The sequence below is a fragment of the Manacus candei genome, unplaced genomic scaffold, assembly GCF_025592945.1.
Source record: "Manacus candei isolate 608988 ecotype Guabito, Panama unplaced genomic scaffold, ASM2559294v1 h1tg000010l, whole genome shotgun sequence".
Classification (NCBI taxonomy): Eukaryota; Metazoa; Chordata; class Aves; order Passeriformes; family Pipridae; genus Manacus; species Manacus candei.
The window spans coordinates 5,020,928-5,026,927 of NW_026138058.1; positions in this window are offsets into that span (position 1 = coordinate 5,020,928).

Genomic DNA, 6,000 nt, shown 5'->3' on the forward strand with positions numbered 1-6,000 from the left:
AGTGCACATTGCTGGGTCATGTCCAGCCTCTCACCCACCAGCACCCCCAAGTCCTTCTCAGCAGGGCTGCTCTCAATCCCCTTATCCCCCAGCCTGTGTTGATACTGGGGATTGCCCCAATCCAGGTGCAGCACCATGCACTTGGTCTTTTTAAACCTCATGGATTACCGTGAGCCCACTTCTTGAGCTTGTCCAGGTCCTTCTGGATTGGTGTGGATTGCACCTGGTAGGGATAGAAACCAGAGTGATGGATAACTACGAGGCACATACCTCTGATTCCAGTGGAAACTGCAAATTGCACATCAGGTAAAGGTGGCTACTTTCTTGAGGTTTAGAGGGAAGTCACCAGCAGAGTACCAGAGAAGATCTACAGAGTTTGGAAAGAAAAGTGAGTAACTGGAGGCAAAACTTAAGCTATTAAAGAAGTAAAATTCAGATCATCATACATACTGCACATACATACTGGTCCTCTTAGAGGTCTGCATTCTGACTGTGGTGCAGAATTATAGTGCTGCAGAAAATTGTGATGCAGAAAATGCTTAGTGGACTGCTAATGATTCAGAGCATCTGCTCAAAGTTAATGAAAAATTGTCTAGTGTAGTAATGTTATCATGTTTCTGCATTTCCAGCTCATTTAAAGATGCCAAATATAATAGTGAGTACTTTCTCAATATTGGTTTCCCATGTAAGTATTTGTACATTACAGTTGTAGCATGCCAGTGAAAGGCAAGTGGTTCAAATGGTCAAGGAGGCAATTCCTCTCTCAAAATATCATGATAGCAGAGAGTTCTTTATTTGTTCTATAAAGTATACAAGGCATTCAGAAAATTAACTTCCCTGTCTGTTTTTCTTCAAGAGAAGATGTAAATAGTGAATTCTACTGTTATACCTAGCACAGTTGCAAAGGATAGCTTTTGTTGAGGACAAAAAAATAAAAAGCCCTATCAAGAATAATTTATGTTGGAAAAGTTACTCTTTACAACACAAATGTCAAAAGAACAGGTTTACTCATTTGTATTAGTCATTACAAAAATCCATTTACTAAGTGCAGAAAACATTTCAAGATCCATGCTGTTGTTTGTGCAGGACAGTAACTCTTTAGAGCAGATTTTTAGTGCTAAGGACTGGTCAACAGCAAGCTGAATCTGAGCCAGCAGTGCCCTGGCAGCCAGGAGGGCCAACCCTGTCCTGGGGGCATCAGGCAAAGCATCACCAGCCAGTCGAGGGAGGGGATTGTCCTGCTCTGCTCTGACCTGGGGCAGCCTCACCTTAAATATTGTGTGCAGTTTGGGGCACTGCAATATAAGAAAGATGTTAAGCTGTTAGAGAGTGTCCCCATGAAGGCAACAAAGACAGGGAAGGACCTTGATTGGAAGCCGTGTGAGGAGCGGCTGAAGGCACTCGGTGTGTTCAGCTGGAGAAGAGGAGACTGAGGGGAGAGCTCATTGTATAGAAACCTCTTTTGTGTGTAGTCCTAGATATTGTATTTAGCTTTTTAAAGTTACATTCTTCAGAACTGTTTTGTTTCGTTCTATTTGTGTGTGTGTGTCAGAAATACCAGAAGATTTCCTGACTTTATTTGAATAAAGAATTACCTTTCTGAGGACTCACATGACATGTTAAATTGAAGTCAGAAAACTCTGTTTACATCACAGTTTAACTTGTTATAGGTTTAAACCTGACCTTGGCACCTCCTGCCCCAACCAGATATTTTTCTAAAGGTAATCTGCACATACAGGTGATGTTAACAGAACAACTTAAAGCCTCACTAGTCTATTTAAAGTAACTTCATTCCTAGATAATTTTTTAAAGCTTTTCTGAGTCTACTGCTGCCACTCATTTTTAAACTTGGACAACAGGATTTTTCAACCATACTGCTCAACTCCCACTTCTGAAATTGCAAATAACTATTCAAGCAGTCAAAAACCTGAAAGTGCCAGCAGAGAGTTTGCTTTCAAACTGTTGGCAGGCGGACGAAAAATACCCAGAACTATGAAAAAGATGAGAATTTATTCTGTATTGAAAATGGCAAATCACAGTATTAGCTCAGTTAATCAGAGGATGGTGCCAATAACATCAAGGTTGTGGATTTGGTTCCCATATGGGCCATTCACTTAAGAGTTGGACTTGATGACCCTTGTGGATCCCTTCCAACTTAGAATGTTCTGTGATTCTGTGAAGAGGAGCAGGAAGAGCCACATAGCTGTAAACCTTTTTAAACTCCTTTCAGTCAGTGTGCAGATGATATGGCAGAACAACAACTGCATATTTGGAGACCTGCAAGCAGCTTTACAAACATTAATTTTTGTATTTATTCACAAATATTGCCAGATATTCTTCTTCTTCTTGTATGTGGAGGACCAAAGATTGTAAGACTATTTCCATTGTATGTAGTTCTATTTTTGGGATCCTGTTCTAGTTCTCATATTCAACATATAAAGACTGAGTTGGCTTATACATCACTATCTTTAATTCTTCTGTGTCAATGCACTTATTTATCTTACGATTTCTAAAAATTTTTTAAACATTCTTCCTAACTGATGTTCAAATAAAAGCTCTTTTCTAAGTCAGACCCTCTTAATACAGAAATGGTCATAATGACTTGCTCTTTTGTCATTTGGGCTGTTCACTACACAGGTCTCATATGGCGTGCAAATACCTGCAAGGGAAATAGCAAAAATCCCAGGTAGTATAGTTAATATTATATAATGCAAGAAGACAGAAAACAAGTGTCTTAGAGCAGTTATAATCTTACACGTTTCCACTACTCTCTTCAGTCCCATGTTTAATGCTTAGAGTTGGCTGGCAGTGGCTGTGCTGTAATTATATTTTTAGTTTCAGCCCATAAGCTCTTTAGACCTCTAAGACACCATCCTTCAGAGTGTGTGTGCACACAGCATTATTGAGATCTGATTTCACTACGTGTGTCATGTAGGATCCTGAAACGTTAAAGGCATTGTGCACACCTGGAATAAACTTTCTTGTTCTGAGATCCAGAACTTAAAGTTTGGGATCCAGAGAGGCATCCAAAAGCTGTAGCTATGTGACTTAAGAAGACTCCAGTGTGAGCTGTCAAGAAAGGGTTTTCCTCTATCTGCATTTCCCAGTCTTTCTACAGGATCAAACTCTTTGCCTTGTGCCATGGTTAGTGTTTTGTGGCTTCGTGGCCAGATGGATCAGTGACCTGAACCAGCAGAAACTGTTCAGGGAGGAGGAAAGGCAAAGTAATTGATCAGGTTGACACTGAGCCTCATGAACGCTGGAGCTGGTATGAGGCAGGAGACAAGGATGTGTGGGCCAAAGCAGTGAGCAAGGTAAAAATGGTGATCAGATGAAGCTCATGGAAAATCATACTCTTTTCTCCCTTTTGCAGATTGGATGTCCTGGGCTTCTGTTTGTGATAATTTCATGGCTTGTAACTGCACTCATTTGTCACAGCTGTCTTGCCATAAAACTTACACCAAGTCAAACTAACATTCAAGAAACATCACCAAATAAGCAACTAAGCCAAAGAGTAGAGACCATCTCCCAAACTCTCAGGAAGATTTCTCATTTTGTATTTTTGCTGGGCAATTGATAAGAAAACTGGTCACAGAAAAATTCCCTTTCTTCTTCCAAATGCTGGAGGCAGATGATTAGTGGGTTTTTTCCCTCCTGTCTTCAGGGCAGTGCTATATTACAATTAACGCTGCAGATTTTTGTTAAGGGAAGCTGTTAACACTGTGCTCCTGTTCTGATTGTGAATGGTAGTTCACGAAGGACTTGCAGGAAATAAGTAATTTTATTTCCTTTGTGAGTCAATCAAAGTAAAGAATAGTTTATTTTAGTAAAGTAAAACACATAGGAAGTATAATACATAGGAATTTTGTGCTAATGATGGTAGAACATTGCATGTTCTTAAATATGCATATTACATATATCTGACATTGCTAATTTGCCAAGGAGATACTACTTATTTTTGTGGAGAAATAATAATCTATTAGATAAAGTATGTGGCTTTTGTCTTTCTAATTTTTACAAGTGTGCATTTATTACAGATACGTGGGTTTATTGATTTTGATGTTCAGCATTCATCTGCAGTTGAATATGATTTCAAAAGGGGTGGTTAATTTTGCAAGGTGTTCTTGACAAATGTCAGACAGGTGGTTGTTTACCTGTGCACCTTTTGACCCTTTGATACAAGTGCCTTTTCCTAAGTATCTCATTTTACTTCTTATTTGAAGGACGTTCTTTAACTTAAAAAAGTTATATACTTTTTTAATGCCCTCTGCTGCCAGATCTTTCCTGCATCATCTCTTCCTACTGGACCTTCGATGAAAGTTGAAATTCTCCTTCAGAATGTGCTGTGTTTTCCTGCATTGCAATGGGGTTTCTGTACACAGTCGCTGTTCTGTTATCTATCCAAAATTTTTCACCAAAACATTTAACAACTTGATCTTCACCTTCACCAAGGGCCATAACTATTGCTACTTTTTAGCTGTTTCTGTTTTTTTTTTTCTTCTCAACAGCTTCACGGCTACTGTGCTGAAGCAGGTTGATCTCGCACACTGATGAAGTTAGTGTGGTGTATAAGATGTGGAATACATACAGGTGGAATTGAAACTGAAAAAAAAGTTGGCTCTTCGTGTCTTGTTTCTATCACTGGATCATTATTAGAAAATTGCAAATACTTTCTGTTTTCACACAGAAGTAACCACAGTAACAGTATGTGAGTAACCAGGCAATAGAAAGCACTTTTTGACTGTTGATGATGATGACTATACCAAAATAAGCACAGTAGAATTAGTTTTTAGGCAATGCCTTTTTTTTCCCCAAGAATGCCAATGTGTTATCTCTCTCACTCAATCTCTCTCTCTCTCTAATTATTTTTACAAGCTTAACAAATATGATATGGATGTTGTAAGGGATATTAAAATAGAATGTCAAGTTACTAAATTTACAGGTAATTTAATTTACTTTACTTTAATCTGTCCTGAAGCTGGTACAAGTATTGCAACCAGTAGATGGCCTAGCAGCAATCAGTAGATGACCTTGTACAATTTCAGTCTTTTTTGTGGAACTTCCCTTGTTTGGAGTAGAATCAGTTCTTAAAATTTTTAAAAATACATTTTAAGCGTGGCTAGCACATATATTGTATCAGTGATAACATTTTTCAAGAGAACTGATTTGATAAATAATTTATTTAAATAGTGAAGATTTTAATCAGGTGGAGTATATAAGAAACGTACAGATCGGTCCATTCTAATTGTTAATTGTGTAAATGGCTTTTCCAAATGTTAACAAAATTATTTTCTTTATTTTTCAATGTGGCTTGTTCAAGGTGACATTTAGTGACATTCAAATAAATGGTAAAATGTTATTACAGAATGAACACTTGAATGTACACACTGTATATGACCACAGATATCTGTTCACCTCTACAGCTGCTAAGCAGCTTCCAGTGACCTGAGTTTAAATCTGAAGTGCCTCCAACAGATGTAAGTAAAGGAATTTCATATGAAATCCTAAGCCTGGAGCAGTCAATAAATGTTTTGCAATAGAATTTTAATGGGCGGAGGAATCACTCTAAGAATTTACTGCAGCTAAATGAAACCTGAATTTGACCTAGAAGGATTATGTAAGCATGTCAAGTGGTGTGGAAATCCCTGGGGAAAGGAATCATGGCAGTAGCATTAGAAGAAGGTTGAACTTGGAAAAATTAGAATTCTTTCTGCTCTTCTACTCTTCTATCATTGTTGTGAGACATTTCCTTAGAGACTAAAGAAAATACCCAATTTAAAAAGAAATTGAAATTGATGTACGTTTTTCAAAATAACCTGCTAAACTTGTGATCTTATCTCCTAATCAGACATATTTTTGACAATCTGAAAGATGAAGTTTGTGAAATCTATATGAGCTGGAGGCTATTAGGAGTAGGTGTCTGAATCTGCTTCTGTGCTGAGTGCTAACAATTAATTCCATTTCATTATTTGTATTACCTAAAAACCAGCTGTCAAAGCC